The sequence below is a fragment of the Trachurus japonicus genome, chromosome 10 (assembly GCF_045865225.1).
Source record: "Trachurus japonicus isolate A0001 chromosome 10, Traja_1.0".
Lineage (NCBI taxonomy): Eukaryota > Metazoa > Chordata > Actinopteri > Carangiformes > Carangidae > Trachurus > Trachurus japonicus.
The window spans coordinates 13,013,886-13,033,738 of NC_140916.1; the positions used below are offsets into that span (position 1 = coordinate 13,013,886).

Genomic DNA, 19,853 nt, shown 5'->3' on the forward strand with positions numbered 1-19,853 from the left:
AACAGGATTATAGTTTATCTCCCGGCAGCAGTTATTTGATGCCGGTAGCATGTAAATTACATTCTATCAGGCAACAACTGTAATTCCAGGTGGGTCTGTGCAGCACATACAGAAAAATATTGGAGAATTGTTGCTAAACTTGTGGCAACAGGTGTTTTTACTATTTAGTGCCATGGTGGCAGCGAGGTAGTATTGTCCTTACCTGAAGCCAGGTCAGTTGTTTTCCTCTGCTTGCCATTTCCAACACAGTTTTTGATGGATGGTCTGTCACAGGCGGCCTGTTGTTGGGGCTGTTCGACTGCAGAGTTGTTGTTGTGTCGCTGGGGGTCAAAGGGCAGAGTGCTGAGTCCTGAAAGTTGCCAACAAGAGCCACATTTGACAAGGTGATGCAGCGGTGTGCAACCAACCCAATAATATGTGTCCTAAAAAGCAGTTTAAAACCATTTCAGCTTTAACACAACCACCCTCACTGATTCAAAAAGTACATTTGAACCCACAAAGATCCCAGTGCCCCTTGACCACCCCTACGGGACTGAGCTGAAAGAGCAATTAACTCCTATTTCATCAACTAATTTGGTTATAATAAACTAACCATTCACTTTGTTTATCAACTGAACTCAAAAAGTTAATTGACTGATACTAAGATGTTTATTCAATGAGTAACAAAGACTTTCTCATGGTATAAAATTACCATTATTACCACATCTACAGGGATTTGACTGAGCTCTATGATCAATATCATTGACTCCACACCCTGTAATTATATCCGTCCATAAACTGACCTTTTGACACTGGTTGTCCATTTTATTGATACAGACTGAAACATTGTGAATACTGAAAACTGAGCTGGAGCTGTTGACTTGTTACAAGATAATCAACTGTCGCATGAACTCAATGTGCTAGAAACACACATACTGACAAACCACCTTTGCCCCCTGTTATATTTTTAAACGTGAAATATTAGAAAATGTAAAATATTGTCTGGAATAATGTGAAACAGCTGATAAAAAATCATTACACAGAGTAGGGTTTCCCTTCCAGCAATGTCCAAAAAAAGTTTCTAAGAACACGACAGCCATAAGACGAGAAATAATGAACTAAAAAAAAAAAGAGAGAAAAACATCAAAGATGCTCTGAATTCAAATAAAATATTTCTATCCTGAGATGCTGGTGTGAGCTTCTAGATCTTATCATAAATTTATTATTAATGTGGGCGGACCATCTACACACACACATGCACACATGCATACACACACACGATATGACTCATCATACTATAAAAGTGTCTAGGCTTTGATGCAAATCAACCAAATCTGCCTGCTGTCTTGAGCCCATCTTCTGTTGTATATGTACTTATTATTCTGTGGCTTTAACACACCTGGCACCGAGCGGAGCAATATTTAAAATCGATACCTTGAGTAAAAGGTCAAAATAGTAAAGAATGAGTTATTTCCAAATCCCACAGAGCGAGAAGCTATTAGCTATGAAACATCCGCTATAAGAAGGTGTAAGGAAACGTGAAAACCTGTATGCTTTTTTATACATCATTCTGAGGAGGCCTTCGGAGACACCAGTCCCATATCAAAGTAAAATGCATATAACCTCCTAATTTATACCTGTGTGTGTGTGTGTGTGTAGGCAGTGGGTGTGGATGATGGTGAGTGAATACTGCTCTCTCTGGGTGTCAGCTTTATTGATCGCTCATGGAGGGATGAGATGCAATTTCAGTGATCAAACTCTGACAGCATGATCCCGTTTACCTCCAAACAAGCTTCTGCATCTGCGTGTTTGTCGTCCGCCATGTTGAGCTGCAAGTGTGTATCAAATGACAAATGACATCATTTTGGCTCAGATCTCAGACAATGATAGCGAGAGTTTGACAGTCATTAGATGGATGATGTATGTTTGCATTTTCATTTGAAAATTTCCATAATATATGTGATGGCGGCCTTGCGATGAAAGGTCAAAATGATTCTGTCAAACGTGATCTCTCAGCTTCATTTTGACATCAACATTTATTTTCTTGGGCTTGTTATCTTCATTTTTTTAAATCAATAGCCTGTAAAAAGCCTGTAAAAAGTAGCATTTGCAGAGTTGATATTTGAGAATTGAGTATGTTTCTTTCATCACCACAAGCTCCTCTTTACTTTTTAAACATAGAATCTTTTCACAACAGGACCTAATTTGATGTAACTAACTGTTAACAACATAGTCTTCTTGCAAAGCGAAACAAAGGAAGAGTCTGGACAAAAAGAATCTGGTAAAAATGTATCCAAACTTTGTGTAACTTTTGGTAAAAAAAATAAAATAAAAAGATTTTTTTTTTAAATGGTGCAAAGGGAGAAACTGGGAAACAATGAATGTCTTGGGAGAGTGACTAGATTTAATGAAGCTCTGTCTTGTTCACATTGGCTCTAACCTGATTCCACCATACACAATAAAAATAGATTTTTCATTCCTTCACTATATTGCCTTCCACATACCTTCTTCTAAATTAAGCCTTACATTTCATTGTGCCCCTCTGTAATCTGGGTTTTGCAATGAAGCAGAGGTTTAACGGTCTCAGAAACAGCAATAAAGATTTTCCTCTAACACGTCCGAAAGGGGAAAAAACAGACCTGTCGTATTTTAAAATAATGGGAAATACAGCAGATTAAAGAGTCAATCTTCCAAGAATCTAAAAGCCGAGCTGTTGATATTAAAAGTATTAGTCAACAACAGTGTTGTTGCCTGCTGTAGATGGGAGGTAGAGTGAAGTCATATTTTTCAGCTCGGGAGAATAAATGCCAACAAAGTGTTGCAAGTTGATGCAACTTAAATGAGAGCACTATCTCTGGACACAGCCACTTGTAGGTTTGTCCAACTTATATTTGCTGTAAAGGAAGCTGGGGACGTCAGACAAACTGATATGGTTCAACACTGGCCACTCAGCTCATCTTGTCTACTTGAAAAGCTTTAGACAGTTCTCAGTCCTCGCTAGTCCTCGCTAATAACTGGTCTTTGCCAAAACCTGGCGTGCATATTACCCACAAAGCAAGCTGACCACTGACCATTTTGGAAAAAGTTTCAAGTGCGTTACGCTGGTGGTGACCAGTCCAGTGTTGCCTCGAGCCCAATTGGGAGGTTAAACCCTGAACCTCCTCTCTCGTTTGACCCATAGGAGTTTCTCCTGAAATAGAGTCTGACACCAGCAGGCAAACTAGACCTTCATCATCGAAGTTACAATAATAACCATGTGGAACAACCATGAAAGAAAGAAACAGCTAGGACTATTGGTTTCAGCCTTCTGTGTGAGCTTCCTGTGTTACTGTGGACCCCATGACTCCCCCTAATTTTAACTTTGGACTTTGTTGTTCTACAAAATAATCAGACCGGCTCAGTTTTTCTTGTCACGAATCATTACTACAACCAGTTAGTGGTCAGTTAACAATTACACAGAACTATGTTGCCTGACCTGGTGGCACAGAAAACCTATGTCCTCATTTTGTTATAGGAGTTTTCTTGAGCAACCAGCTGTGGCAACAGAGATGAGGAGTGGGCTGGTACTGTAAACTAACTTTCCAACTCCACACCTCCAGATATTTTCCATTTTCAAATCTGTTGTCTTTAGCCCCAACCCAATCAGGCTTTATGTAGCTCCCTCTGGAGCCGCAAACAGCTTGAAACAACTTTTCACATATGCAGATGTTCTCCTCGGGACCAGTAAACAGACTTTGAATTGCAAAATTGTTGCCTTTTAATTGCCAATCAAAATTGTTGCTGATTAATTTGATGACATCCATATGTGAGACTCCTGCAACTACAGCCATGGAATGAACAAAAAAATACCTTCGTATTTATGATAAGACGCAGAAACACAGGCGCAATTTCATGCCGAAATGAATGCCAAAATTAAATAAACACTGTTGCAGCTGCATCACTTGACTTCACATTTAGTGTATAAACACACCAATAATTTCAGAATGAACAAATCAAAGCACATTGAGATGCCTTCCTTTTTGCAGGTATTTCTGTTCTGTCATCTAGAGTAAAACGTGTTTGCCTTCAGCCTCTCGTGTAAACACAGTTCTTCATCCTGACTGTCTGGCTTCCCTTTTGAGAGAAACAGAATCCTTTTTAAAACCTTCCTGTGACAGTACATGTGAATACTAATGTTCACACACACTTGAGCCTGCATCTGTATTTCCTCCCCAAATAGTCCTCCACCTCTTCGCAGCCTGTGTAACGCAACCGTCTGGGGTTACATCAAACACACCTACGCGCTCTTTTCCATTGACTGCATCAGTCTTTCCTTCCTGAGATGCCTGCAGCCCATCAACATCCATCTGTCTGGGATTTCTCCCCCCACTCCCCTTTCTCTGTGTCTCTCTCTCTCTCTGGTGCTGCATGACAGCGCCAGCCAAGTGTCAGTTCATCTTCTGCTGCTGATTTGATATTACTGCTGTCAGTCTACTTATGGATCTTTGTCAACTTTAAATCCAACGCATTCAAAAAGCATAAAGAAAGGAAACGAGGGCCCACAGATCCAACTGTGGACAAAGGAAAGGTAGACAGAGCAGATCTGCTGCAAAAAATTCTGGACCTGTAGTGCTGTTTGCCCCACTGTGATGTGTCCAACATCAAACAGCAACCCCTCGCCACTCTAAACAACCCCTGGAAAGTTTTTTTGTCTTTTTTCCACCACTGTAGCTGTACTGCCTTTATTTGTTCTTTTTTCTAATGTGACATCTGGATTTGTACTAAGCTCAAATCTGCATCTCTCTCCATCTGTGTCCTGGCAGATTGGTATGTGTGGATTTTTTTTCATCCAAAGGCCTTACTGTGAATTGCCTACAATGATTGGTAGTGCTACTAGTACTGGCGATAGGCAAATATATTCTCCCAGGAAATCATCAACACTGTAAAAGGGAGCAATACAAGGTTATGGTGGTTTACTCCCCAACACATATATTTGTATGGAAGTGTTGCCAGAAATACCATTTACACAATATGCTGCATGGGTTTAGACATCTGGCTATAAATGACAAGTCCTGACAGAAATGACTTACTGTCCTATGAACATTTTGAGCTCCGTGCGACAGAAAAAGATTTTGTAGTTGGTGAATAATTAATGCAGTGGCCTGCAGACCAATTCTATTTTTTTATGTGCTCTCTGAAATAGCCTACGAGCAACCATGAGCATTTAGACAGCCTCCAACTCACACAAAACTCACAAATATAAGTCATTTTAATGACAAATGTCAATAGTTCATGACTTTATCTTTATTTTTTAGAATTCTAAATCCATGGTTAGACTTTAACTGCAACTGCATGATATTTTTGTAACATTCATTTTTGTTAGATCACCATACAATGTTGAAAATTGTTAATAACCACTTCTCTTTTGTTGCATTTCCCTTACAAAACAAGAAAGTGTGGGGGCGTAAAAATGTTGTGCATTGAGAATTTCTGTGCTCAGAACTGGGTAAAGCTGTCTGGCACCTTGGACCACTGAAATAGCAGTATGCCACAACGGGTCATTTCAGAGCAGCGAATGAAACCTGAGAATATGGAATAAGGATCTGACAAGACTAACTGAAACATATTCAGCAGGAAATTACATCCTTGAGTTCACATGCATATGCCCATATCAGGTTTGCACATCTAGACAGTCAAATCTCCGTTTCAATCTTGTTAGCAAAACTGCTCCAGCTCTATCAGCAATATATTCCTCTATGCAAGCAAAAGCAGACAAGCATTTACAGGAAGGAGACACATTAAACTTTACACAGAGAGAGATGACCGGTGAAGAAAACCACTTAAACCACTAATCATTAAAAAACACCATGTAATAGTAATGGATCTAAACAGGCTAATGGGTAACACACATCCATGGAGAACACAGGATAATGTCTGCAAAATATGATACCCCCCCTTTTATCGGTAAGATGAGGCAATGCCAGACTACTGACACCGGCACTCCATTGAGAAAATAATTTCAAACATATGGAAAAATCTGGTACTTTGTCTGTTTGTTGGACAGATGCAGGTATAAAATGTAAAAACTGAAACATCACATTTACCTAAGTATTCAGATCCCCTGTTAAGTGGCCCACCCCAATTTGAGATAGCCAGATGTTGGCTTTACTTCAGGTGATGTCAAGTCAATTATGTTGCTGAAGTCATGCACTGGTCAGTGACAGCTGGCGTCACGCATGTGTGGAAGTACAGTACAGTATAACCACTGGAAAATGATTTTGATGCAAAGTCACCTAATTTTTTATGCAGTTTCAATCACATTTGACTCGTGAGTGTACAGTATGTGCAATTTTCATGTCCCTGTGACCATTCAAAGTGAAGTTATGGCTCTCTTCCTCTTCATTTAGAGAGGGGACTGGTCTTGTTAACCCCAAATAACTGCCAGAGAGTATTGCCAAGATGGCTGCCAAATGGCAAGACATGCCTATAAAGACTTTTAGTGAAGGTCCCTATGAGCACTGTTGCATCCATAATTTTTAAATGAAAGGAGTTTGGAACCACCCTGACTCTTGGGAAAGAAACCAAGATTGAACTCCTTGGCCTCAATCTACAGTAAGTCATGTCTGAAGGAAACCAGGCTCTGCTCATCATCTGCCCAATATCATCCAAATAATGAGGGGCTGAAGATTCAACTTCCAACAAGACAATGAGACTAAACACAGCCAAGACAGAATAACACTGGCTTGAGGGCGCTGTCCTTGAGCAGCTTAGACACAGTCCCGAATTGAACCCAATCAAACTTTTGGAGAGGTCTCAAAATGGCTATCCACTGACATGCAGAGACGAATGGCAGAAAATTCACAAATCAAGACGTGCAAAGATTGTCATGCCATATCCAAAAAGAGTATTGAACACATGCGTATTGAGTACTTATGTCACTGTGATATTTCATTCTCACATTTGTTTTTTGTTCTGTCATGAGTGAAAAACTCATTTCAAAATATTTTAGCTGCAGCATAACAAAATGAGGAAAAAAGGAGTATGAGGAACTCTCTGAATGCACTGTAGTCAGAAAGTTTTTCTCAAAGCACTTTACACCTTCACTCACACATTCATACATCACACACACACACACACACACACACACACACACACTGATGAAACAGCCTTCAGGGGCAACGTGGGGTTCAATATCTTGCCCAAGGACACTTAAAGATAGGCAGCCGGGAGGAGTCAGGGATCGAACCACTGACCTTGTAATTGTTGAATCTCTTAAAGCTATGGTCAACAATTTGAAAGACAATGAGAAAGATTTGAAAAAAGCATTACCCCAACACACACACACACCCCTCCCCTCCCAGCTCGTATCACCCTCCCCTCGGAGCCTCCTCCTGCACAGCAGAGCAACAAGCCTGCCAGCAGAAACCAAACACAGCACCATGCAGCTTTGAATGCAGAGTAACACTGTCAGATTCACAAGTCACAACTTCCACAATAAAAACCAAACATTACCTGTTCAACAAAAGCTCCGCTGTACCAGCAGCATCGCTTCTCAGGCTCATATCTTGGCAGGGTTTTCTCTCCATCAGTCAAGCGATGACCTGATGTTTACTTTCGTTTTGTCGCATTTCCTCTTCCTCTCTTTCTTTTCAAGCCCCACTACATAGTTTTTTTTACCTTAAAATAATGTTTCTAAACTCTTTGAAATGGTAGAAAAATGGCTAATTGGATGAATGGTGCCGCCGCTGCAGCCTGAACGGGGTCGCGTCGGTGAGACTGCTGCACACCGCAGCCCGAGTCTCTCTGCTCCCCTCACCCACACACCAGCGCACACCTGTGCTGGGCCGCGCAGTCAACCAGCCTCCCTCCAGCTCTGGAGCTTTGCTCAGCGCTGGCACCGGCAATGGAGCCGCTGTTACCGGCAACGTGGCTTGGGTACAGGTAATGACGGCTGCAACAAATTCTGTGCTTCTGTGAATCCTACAGTGTGGGGCTTTCAGTGGCAGACCCGCGCTTTCTTTCAGCGTTTCCCGGTGGGGCAAGCAGGCGCTGAATTCATAGGTTCATGTGTCTGACGTCTCAGGACGACGAGGATCAGGGGAGTCAATTGGATGGAAGTTACGAGAGGGAAATTGACCAATAGGAGCCATTCAGACTGCATGGGTGCTATTGGTCAATTTCTCTGTAAGGCTTGCAGCCACTAGAGAAAATTGATTTTTTCATTTCTTTTGCTCTTCACATTGTGTAGGTCGTACTATAGGGCCATAAGATGATGTTAATAATAATGATCAATCTTTCAAATGGTAGACCATAGCTTTAACCCACCCCCAACATATCAGTAAATGATGAAACTGTAAAAGCCAAGATGACTGGTTGGTTAATTGTTTTTTAATGAAACATTACTCAACAGCTACTTTGACAATCAGTTTATCATCCATTCATTTTCAACCACTTATGCAGGTCTGGGTTGTTGTGGTAGCAGGTTAAGCAAAACAGCCAAGACATCCAACTCCCTGGCTACATCTTTCAACTCCCCCTGGGGGATCTTGTGGCGCTACCAAACCAGATGGGACATGTAACCCTCCCAGCATGCTCTGGGTCTGGCCTGGGGCCTCATCCCTGTTGGACGTGTGTGGAATACCTTTAAAAGACAGCCATCTGAAAAGGACGCCCCCCATGGAATCCAAACAAGCAGCCCCAGCTTCTAAATCTAAAAGTATGAGTACGTCCAGTTTGGGAAGAAAACTAATTTTAGCCACAAAAAAGAGGGATATTGCCATATATTATTAATCAACTATATAGCTTTTCACTGGGAATTAATTAAACTTTAAACACTGGAAGATAAGGCAACCAGTGTCACTTCATTACAGTATTATATCAGGTTCTCTTTCTTCCCTTGTCCTACAACACAATTTGTCTTCTCTGTGAAACCCTGTTTTTTGGAGTAAATTATCTGTGTAAGCTGCACAGGTCATTGGACCTGGTTATGAACGTATGAGCAGGTTTAACAGCAGAAAACTGGCACATATTAACAAGAAAACTCGTGCAGCCATACAGTAAGTGTGCGTCCAAGAGAGGGAGTTGGTGTTGAGAGGCAGGCAGTATAGTTTAACTGTCTCAGCCAACCATGAAAAATCACATGTAGATTAGTGTGTGTTCGTCCATCTGAAACAGATGAAGGTCCACTCAGTGACATAAAATATTAACACATCATTGAATGAGTCTGATTTTTTTTTTCTTACTTAACTTCCCACAGCACCTCTGAGCGTATTTGCCAACACAGCTCAGAAGATTGGACTGCTGTGACATTGAAAAATATCAAGGGCAGTGGAGGAATCTGAATTAATGCATGAACTAAGAGTTCCCTGTATTGATGTTTCAAAATATGAGTCAGAAGCATACAGTACTTGATGCTGCTCCGATCCTCATCCATACACACTGCAAATCCATTTACACTCCAATTCAGTCACTATACATTTGGATGGTAATTTAGGCCTGGGGATAATTATATGTTTAGCCATACAGACACATATCAGGAGTTGCTGCAGGATGAAAAGAGCTGCCAACACAAATTTGCATCAACGCATTAAACCTTCATCTTACAGTATTTCTGTAATGAAAATATTGAATAATGCACAGCAGTGGGAACACTCTAAGCAGCCACGTCACCTACAGTACAGTATGCTTTTCTTCTGCCGCCTCTATTCTCCAAGGGGTAATTTGTGTTTACGAAGGTCGAGCTCGCATTTGGCCTTTATATTCGAGTTAATAATGTAAACACTTGGCCTGACAAACGCAGGCCAGCGAATAGAAAACGCTTCCTTTCTTCTTAAGACACCATGTCCTTGCTGATTATCAGCCAGTCTTTCTCCTATACCTTCACATCTCACCTTTATGAAACTGCTCAGAAACAGAGGTCATTACAGCATGAACTCTGCTTGCTAACATTGGAATGATTGATACAATGGATGTGGTCATCACCTTTTAAAGACTGCAGTTATCATATGACTTTAAACTGTGGTAAGGAAGTAATTTTTCTCTATACCCTTTAGACACGGACATATATTATCATGTCACAAAGGGGCATAATAACGGGATATTACCTTTGGACTCTGACTGTAGCCACTGAGCATGCTGTATTTCAGCCCTACATTAGGGAAAATGGGGGATAAATTAATACTGTAGGTCATCTTTAATCAGCAAATTGTCTGAAGGCAACTATTTGCAATCATTTCCTATGAGAAGTTGTAACCTTTAACAGAAAGACTGAAATGAAAGGTAACCATCTATGACCTTTATGTCACCACTTGAATTAGCTGCATCCTGCCCACTGAACAAAGATATCCAGGCACAGGGCGACAGAGCCAATGACAGTCGTGCTTTTTACAAAAATTATATCGGTCACAAAGGCCGTAAGTCACACAACCCGGTCACAGCTGAGGGTTCAGGGTGTGTTACGCAGCCACTCACATTAATCTACTGGCTGATAATCCATTTCCAGGTTGGCTGCTATTGGTCAGATTTAAGTGACAGATTTGTGGGTCCGTCATGCATGATGATAGCTCCAAGATTAGCCTCCTGTCACCTGGCAGCGGCTACGTTCGCATTTCTGGAGGGCTGCCCATGAAACCTAGTCATGGGACCTCTAAGACTCTCTAAGTCAGAAGAGGCACCAATAGATAAGTCAACCACTGGAACAAGTCATTGCTCTATTCATAGACTGGGCCGTCCGATTCAACGACACAACATTAGTGAAGGTCACAGATGCTTGGCTGTAAAATCAAGACAGAATGACAGATGTATAAACAAGGTGTGTGACTGATCCGGCTTAACCGTAGCTGGTTTGGCACACTGGGCATGTGAAGCACGCTCCGAACGTTATTAACCTGGCTCTTCACTTCATGAGTATTTTTAGTAGTGCAAATGATAAAAGGGAAAAGTTAACACAACAAACGTCTCGTTATTATCCGACAACGTCCAAGAGATTTAATTGTTACCTTAAAAAGCACAATAATTACTGGACAAAGAAATCAAGAAAGAAAGGTTTTGTTTCCAGATGAAGATGTGCGACTGGACGGACAGCTTTCATCCAGTCAATCTCAGCACAGCACGCCAGGGCTGGTGAGGACTTGCGAAAGAACATTCATCAATAGTTTCACAGTAGGCCCACACAACATCTGCCTCTTATGAAGACTTGAAAGGTCCGTACATACCGTCAGCGCAGGCATACCGCAAATAAAGAGGAAGGCAAACAGCTCTACTGCCAAGCAGTGAATAAATGGTAGAAATGTTTTTTTAATCTTTTTTACTTTTAGCAGAAATTTGCGTCACTGAATGTACAAAATAAAGTGGAGTTTATGATCTGGTGAAATGAGCTGACTTTGAGATAAGTGCTACTGCTTATTTTGGCGATTTCTGGCATTCATCTGCTCTTAGCCCCGTGGCACAATGTGCTCACCAATTCTTAAACTCACAGCTCGCTTATTTCCTCAGGGGAACAGTGGAGAATTGCTTTTTTTTCCCTTTCTAAAAACCACTCTGCCTACATTTGAAAACAATTACTATCTGACTCTGCACTTCCTCTCGGCTCCACAGAGCTTTTCAGCATCTTTGAACTAATTGTTTTGGTTTTTATACCCGCAACTTTGCTGTTTTGGTTCAGTGTAGCTCTTCAACATTTCTCTCATCAGCACTGTTTCCAGCCACAGCTGTTTTCAGCAACATTAACAAAAACAAGCTCTAAAAACACACTGTATACTGACTCCCCAGAACCAAACATCAGACACACAAAATCAGCAACTCGCTGGTCAACATCACGGAGCATTTAGCAGCTAAAGAGCCACATTTTCCTGAGGAGAGAAACAGAAAAACGAGGAGGAAAGTGGATACTGGACATACATCTACAGTATCAGATGGGCAAAAACACCTCCCTAATGAATGAATCTGTATCTGCTGGGTGTGTAAATAAGGAACCTTTTGCTTATTTATCTCATTTTTAACAATACAGGACAGTATAGAGGTTTATCCTGGTCCCAGGCTGCCAGGATGCATGTACCTTTAACATTATCAGCCAACATGAGGTGTTAACAGTACCCGACTGTAAAGTGTGCACAGTGCCATTAAGGATTGAGGCTCTAATGCTAAGATGGGTATCCATGGTGAAACCATAACCTGTGGTGACAGGTATCTGTTGGCGTTGGTGCCAGCTGCTGTTGTTCAGTTTGACTGTTTCCACAAAGATTTGAATGTGGAAAAATGAAAGATCTCAGTGGCACCAGCTGTCAGCTCCGTGTTGTACACACCCGCAGAGTGTGCGAGAGACATTACACACACAGTCGCTCTCGTACATGGAAACATACACACACACTTGGGCGTGCAACCAAGCAAAGTGAGACACACAAGTACACGTGCGCATACGCAAACACAGACACACGCCTACACGCTCTCTTTGTTGCATCTGTATCACACTCAGCCACATGCACGTTTGCATGCAACAGTGAAACAGCCACACGTCTCCTATGCCAGTAGTGAGGACTTATCAAATCAACACCTTTCTGTGAAAATAGGCTTAAAGCAGACAGTGAAACCACTCGGCCTGCTTTTCTATAAACTGTCCTTTGTGCATTCTGTTTGGTAACGTTCTTGTACAAAGAGGCCAATTGCAGATTTTACGGTATCAGGCCATTTATTGAGATAGCAGAAGCTGTGTGAATGAGATTGCTGGTGTGAGACTGCCTCATTTGTACAGCTTTAGCAGAAGTAAAGAGTGGAGAGAGACCAAATGCTGAAAAAGCTACCGTTTTCATTTACATTATAGACATGATGCCTACTCACTGTTGTGTGTTATGGAAATATTGTATTAAAAAGAGTGAATGAATACGACTGGAAATACAATACAACACAGGAAAGACACATTATTTCATCTCAGAAGATGTAAAAAACAGAAATAATTGTTCAATTCAAAACCATGCATGGATTCTTGTGAATCTTTCATGAACTCACAAATGGAGGTTAATAAAACCTGAAAAAGAAAACACTTATTTTTTTAATCAGGACTTTGTAAAATGTAATAAATGTCCAGCTGAGAGAGTGGTATTTCATAATTAGATCTGTTCAACAAAACCCCACCACATGTCTTCAGAGCATAGAATTTCAACTTTCAGTAGATGAAAAAAAAAAGTTTTGGCTCGTCAGACGAGTGGTGCCACATCCCCGCTGACATTTTACATTCATAAGGTCATTTCCTGTTTGATATTTTACGTTGCCGCATGCAGAGTTTTAAATGTCTTACTTCATTCTTATGCGCTGGACACACTGCGGCTATTATAACATGCCTTTTGTTGTTTAATCCACTACGAATCCACTTCACTGAAGACATTTAATTCACAACTTTGCCCCATGCTCTGCTTCTAGTTTTGTGAAGCTAATAAAAGACACAGCACGTTTCTTGGTCAAGCACTTCAAGGACCATCCAGGAAATACCAAGTTTTGTTTTTCTTTCTCCTTCATTTTATTTGTCTTTGGTTCCCCTACATCATTATTGGTATTTCCGGTCCATTCAACCTCATGTTTACTTATAGGTGGAACAAGATCACAGTGCATTCAGGCCAGGATCATGTCATCAGTATTCATTACATCAGTGACAAGGAGAAAATTCCTTCTCAGCCCCTTTCTGTCATTCCCCCAGGCCTCAGGGGATCCACTGAAGGTTAATTTATTTAAATCCCCCATCCACTCATCTCTATTCCATTAAACTCTACTAATAAATCTTTGGTTTGCCATGTAATCTGTTTTCTACTGTCAAAGGCCCGAGCCGCCGCTGTATTTTGCATGCGTGCTTGTGGATGTGCACTCAAAGATAACATGGCAGCAGATAAGGTCATGTTAAAATCAGTAGGTGTCATGTTCAGAGCGTGTGTGTGTGTGTGAGAGAGAGAGAGACAGAGAGACAGAGAGAGAGAGAGAAAGAGAGAGAGAGAGAGAGAGAGAGAGAGAGAGAGTCAACAGACAAACACAACTGCCCAGACATCTGCCCTTTTGAATGTGGCCAAAAAAAAAGCCTGGTTTAATTAATCTAAGTGCAGCTCATTGTAGGGGGCAATAAAATCAAAAGGATGAACCCTCTCAAAGCCCGATGCTACTATGGTGTCCCAAAGGTCCTATTAAGTCTAATCCTGTGGTCTCCAACACAATTTCCCATCTGCCCTTTGTGTTGTTTTCATCCTATGGTAAAGAATATGGTCATACCTCTCTGGTCATGATGGCAACAATTAGTTTGAGCTACAAGGGGACCTTGGCTATAGGACTAGTGCTGTATCATTATTACAGCTTGTCATGTCAGTGTTACACAGATGCTGTTATGATAATGACTGTTAAAACGCTCAGCTGTTGGCTTAATAGTGGGTGAAGCCATTTGCAGTCTGCTGAAGAGGATGTCTCGTTGCCATCAATGTGGTTTTGTGTTCATGAGGTTTGGTTAATGAGAGGAGTTAGGAGAATGAAACTGCCTCAGAGGCTCAGTGTGAGGAGTGTGAGTGTACATATCTGATCTCAAACTCAGGCTTTATACTATCAGCCTGATAACGACCCAACCACAACAGACATGGCACATCAGGCCGGGATGCTGACAAGTCAGTGCTCATTTTCTCCTCTGTATTGTGAGATAGTGGAGAAACAGAAGAAACAACATCTGGGATGCACCTTGTAAACACCTATAGTGTCACAGCACGGTGACCAATAGAAGCAAAGAGGCTATTTTAAGTCAAATATCTTGATGATTAATTCTAGAAAGGATTATCAAGAGTTTTATAATGAACCATTTTCAAATTTCACTGTCACAAATCTGACTGTCTAAAATGGCTGCCCCTGTGTGAAGTAAACATGAAACATTTTTCAACTTTCTGCGAAGATATTTGTGAGTTTTTTGCAATGGAAATGTCTGTATTATGACATCATGCAAGCACCGCATATTTCACACATTTTTCACGGAAATCTGTGATTCATGTGGTGAAGGTGCAGCTTCTTTGAAAAATGTGAGCCCCACATAATATGCTGACTGTTTATGCATTGAATGACTAGACTGATTGATGAACAACTAGTGATGAACTGAGACAAACATGAATAAACTGAATTCATGGAATAAAAGCCAAGAGAGGTTCCACATGTCTTCGAGCAACAGATAGAGCAATAGCTACTGTAATTTCAGTGCATCCTCAGACGCCATTTCACAGGAAACAGATCCTGTAACTGGCTACAGTATCTGCACAAACAGCCCCCTATATATACATATATATTGTATGTGTCCTCAAGAAATAAATGCATTTACACCTTTTCAGCCTCTGGCCAGATTACATATTGAATTTCAATCCATCTTTTAACACTTCTTTTAGATTTTTCTATGTCCAAAAGCGGTCCAATCTGCCCAAGATGCATGAAGTGACTGCAAATGGGGTCATGAAGTCTCATCTCAACACAAAAGGTAGTTTGTTGAAAAGGACTTTCACAAGTATGAGTTGTGGAGACAGGGCAGCTGGATATTGAAAATGTTGCTTATCCTTTGTCCCTCTGCTGCCTTTTCATTTATTATTTTCACAGTCACTCTTCAATCTCCAGTTCTGTTAGATATGAGTTAATATAGAAAGCTGACAAACTCTTATTGACACACGCTTTACGGCAACAGGTGCACTGATAATTAAACATCGAGTGAAAATCTATTTTTAAGTGGAAAGTACAGTTTTATCTCCTCTGCTGAACAAGCCCATGCTTTTAAAATATGCCCTGCAGCTTTTTAAAATGCTAGCCTCATTCGCAACAGTCTCCAATTCAGGGAACACAGGGAAGCAAAAATGTCACCCAGAGATGTCAAATATCCTCTTTGAAATTTAGCTTCAGAGATTGAATAAAGCAACGCTAGCACCAAGCACTAGAATTACCATCATGTGTCGATCATATTACTCACTGCACATGTAACATTACCTCTGAGTTTTCACAGTTTTTCACCCTCATTCTTCCTCCATTGCCGTGCCCACTGTTTCCTGCTGCTCCAGTTTTCTGTCACATCAGCTGCACAGTATCTATGACGTTTCTCATACACATCAATTTAAATGTAAAATATAACATCATATCTTCCGATGCTGACATTCTTCCTACTTCTAATATTTTACTCCATCACTTTTCCCACAGAAATGAAGAATGAATTCCATTTACTGTCAACGCGATATCACTACATCAAACTATATCAAACAAATACATGTCACAGTATTTTTATGACCTTTCCAATTCTGCACAGTTTCAATATTTTGCTTGAGTGTGCCTCTTCTCAGCAAACAGGGCATCACAGATTTGTCTCTACTGATGACTTACTGCTGGCTCGGACCAACAGTTCTCTTCAGGTTCTTACTATGAGTTCTATATGAACATAGAAAGTTCATACGAAAGTTAAAAGTTTGAATTATTTCGCATCAATGAGGTTCCTGTTGTTTGTTTTTCTAACTGGCTTGAAGTGGGTGGGATGACACATACTTCCATGCCCCAACATTTGAATAAAAAATGTGATGACAGTTGAGGCTGTTTTTGTTATGTTACCGGGCCACTGTCAATCAAATCTGACCAAAGTCTACCCACACAGCCCCCAGGAAAATAGTTTTTCAGTGTTACACTTAATAAATAAAGACGTTATTTGTTGTTGTTGTTTTTTACTTTGCCGTCTCTTTATTTTCATTGTGAAAATTTAATGTTAAGAGAAAAGTGCTTTAAAAACCAAAGCAAAGGGCTGTAATATCTTATTCATGGAGCAATCATTTTTGAGATCACTGCTTCACACAAGTAAAAATAGAGTTTTAGATCATAAAGTTTCAAATCGCTTTGACCCAATTAGTCATTTTATGATAATTCAAGAGATAATTTCAAAACTGTGTTATGCCCAGTAAACTATCTTTTAAAGTTGATAATTTTGTAATGATGTGTATGAGGGAAAAAATCACTAATGTGCAAGAGTGGAACAAGAAGTCTTCACACAGCCCAGCACTACTGAGTAGAGCTGTGCGATATTACGATATATATCGTAGTACGATATAGACACGTCTACCGTACGAAAGAGCCGTCTATCGTTTAAATCGTAATTTTAACTACATTAATCAGAGAGGGCTCTAATTGCAGCACCTCGCCACTACTTTGCGGGGGCATTTACGTCACCCGCGACTTTACGGCACTGGCACTGCAGCATGCACAGGAGGATGGCATGGATGTATTAGGAGGATGGATGCAGAGCGATAGATATAACAGAGTGGCGACAGCCTTTGATGTCGCCGCCAGTGCGGTCACGTGGTTCATGTAGCTCCCAATAGTTCCAAACGAGGCTGCCGCTGTCATGTTCTGCTATGGGACAGACAGCACTGAGCTTGCTTTTGGACGGTAAATATTAAAAAATAAACCGTACAAAGGTATATTTACAACTGTTACTGAATTACTGTATGTACATCAATGTCAGTTTTCAAACAAAAGGCAAAATCTTCTTGCTTCAAGGTTTTATTTGTCACTCTAAAGTGAAGATTAGCCTGCCCTACAGTAAAAATGGCATAAGAAGAGGAGTAAAGCAATATATTAAGCGGGAATATATATATTTAAGCATAAAAGATGTTCAATCAAACCCACACAGTTTGAAACAACGTTCAAAACACACACACAGCCAGTATCACCTAAATATAAAGCCCGCTAGCTTAATGCTAATGTATAATGCAAAACCTCATAGACGGGCTAACAGAAATTAGCATCGATATCGCCATTTTGCGGCAACCGAGCCACAGCAGTAAAGCTGCCAAAACCTGGCTTTAGCGCTGTCAACACGTCACAGTTTTAATATTTTTTTCATGCAAGAAAGTCACCGTTTAATCCGGAGTCTGTGGTCAGTTCATAACATTTGTTAGGAACTTGCACCGATGTTTGTTCTGGGAGAAGTGCAGAGTCTGTGTGAGCCCAGACCGGGGACCAGGGGAGGCGGCTGTCACAGCAGCAGCAGCCGCTCTACTGAGCTGATCTGCCGGCGGGGCCGACCGTCCTCCTCCCGTCGGAGAAAACGAGCCAAGTAACGTATCCGCATGCTTTTAGAGGTTTACCGCTGGCTTGTTAAATTATTTTGAAGAGATTAATGTTGGTCTCATTGATGAAATTTAACAACTGTGGCAGTGGCATTAGTTTGTTTGAATGAAAAGTGAGCAGGGCTGCTTCTGGGCTACGGACTGAAATCACCACAGTTACGTAAATAAATAAATGTTTTTCAATGAACCGATCAGTCTAATAATTTTTATTTTGTTAAGTCAACATGGTTACTGTACTTGGGAAAGATTATTACCACCTTATAACTTAAAATTGGTCGGTATTTCGTCAACGTGGCTCAGTAGTTTCTTGCTGTGCAGCCATAGAAACAGACGTGGTCCAGCGCCGCGGGAGGAATGTTTGGAACTATTGAGGGCTCCATAACCCGGAAGTCGGCCCGCCATTTTTTACAACGGAGTCCTATGGGAGTGTCGCCACTCTGTTATATCTATCGCTCTGGATGGATGCAAACAACATGTTGCTGCACCGTTGTTGTTATTAGCAACCTAGCCGCTAGCTATCGAACGGAGCAGCTCTGTGCTGTAGCCACGGTAACCCGGCTCTGCGGCCGGCTCAGAGGCGTGGTCGCCCGCTGAGCTCTGCTCTGCTCTGGCTGCACAGGTGAGGAGCTGAGGCAAAGCATCTGAGTGTGACAACTTTTAATAAGAAAGCTATGAAAACACATTACTTGTGCTCTTTATTCTCTATTCACTTAATAGCCTTAACAGCCTGAAGCTTAGCCCCCTGGCTGCTGTTCAATGGTTTGTTTATTAGTATATGAATGATAACTGCCCTTGTATTGATTCTACTTCTTTAAAAAAAAAAAAAAAAAAGGAGGAGGAGGAGGAGCGGAGGAGCAGTAGAGCCGTTGCAAGCGGCACTTTCAATTGTTTAACGTCCGGCCGTTGTTTACGTTACGCCGTTGTTTACGTTCGGATCAGGTAATGCTCTGAAGGCTAGACCGTCCCATTTACCGACCGTTGATGCAGCCGACGGAGGAGCCTCCGAAGCCGTTGCCTCCGGAGACCGCGTAGGCTGGGTCCTCCGAAGGCTGCAGCCCCTGAATTGAGACACAGCTCACGTATCCCGGCAACCAGCTCTCCGTCAGAGCGGGTCTTCAGTGCGAGTGGGAAAATTGTTACATGTAAGAGAACTTGTCTCAAGCCTGAAAAAGTTGACCAGCTTGTGTTCTTAGCTCTCAACTTGTGAAAAATGTGAAACAAAACATTTTTAAAAAATGTCATGTCATTTTAAGAGGTTTCACAAAGTTGTGTTCCTACTAAACCTCTCAAACAGTTTACACTTAATTAGCACTTTTAGTTGTTACTTGAAAGGCATACCTGAATGTTACTTGAAGCAACATTGTTTACATCATTTCTTTGCACTTTATACTTGATACTACATACTTGAAACTGATTATTATGTGGACCATTTGTCCACTGGATATTTGTGTTTTATATATTTTTTTAATGTATTTTTTACTGTATGGAATTAAATGTGTTTGGTAAATAAAAGGAGAAAAGATAAGAGAAATTGCCATTCATTTCATATATAATGTTAAGACAAAATAATATATCGGGATATATATCGTTATCGGGATATAAAATTGTCTATATCAGGATATAAAAAAAAATCCATATCGCACAGCTCTACTACTGAGCTTGACCAACCTGCAGCAGCATGCCACCAGCACAGTCACTGTTGTTGACTGAGTTTGCCTTTAATCTCCCCTCTGTAGCTTGTCTACCTCTCTGGACCCTCTGTGGCATATTTCCTCAATCACGCAGGAAGCACAATGAGCT

At 41.1% G+C, this 19,853-nt stretch overlaps 1 long non-coding RNA gene across 1 annotated transcript in view; it reads right to left on the reverse strand.

The window, feature by feature from the left end:
• The window catches only part of LOC146979498 (uncharacterized), an 81,635-nt gene that overhangs the window by 28,600 nt on the left and 33,182 nt on the right, over positions 1-19,853 (reverse strand). Inside the window, exon 3 of the long non-coding RNA XR_015036801.1 lies at positions 203-349. This is a non-coding gene — a long non-coding RNA (uncharacterized LOC146979498). The remainder of the gene's footprint in view (positions 1-202; positions 350-19,853) is intronic.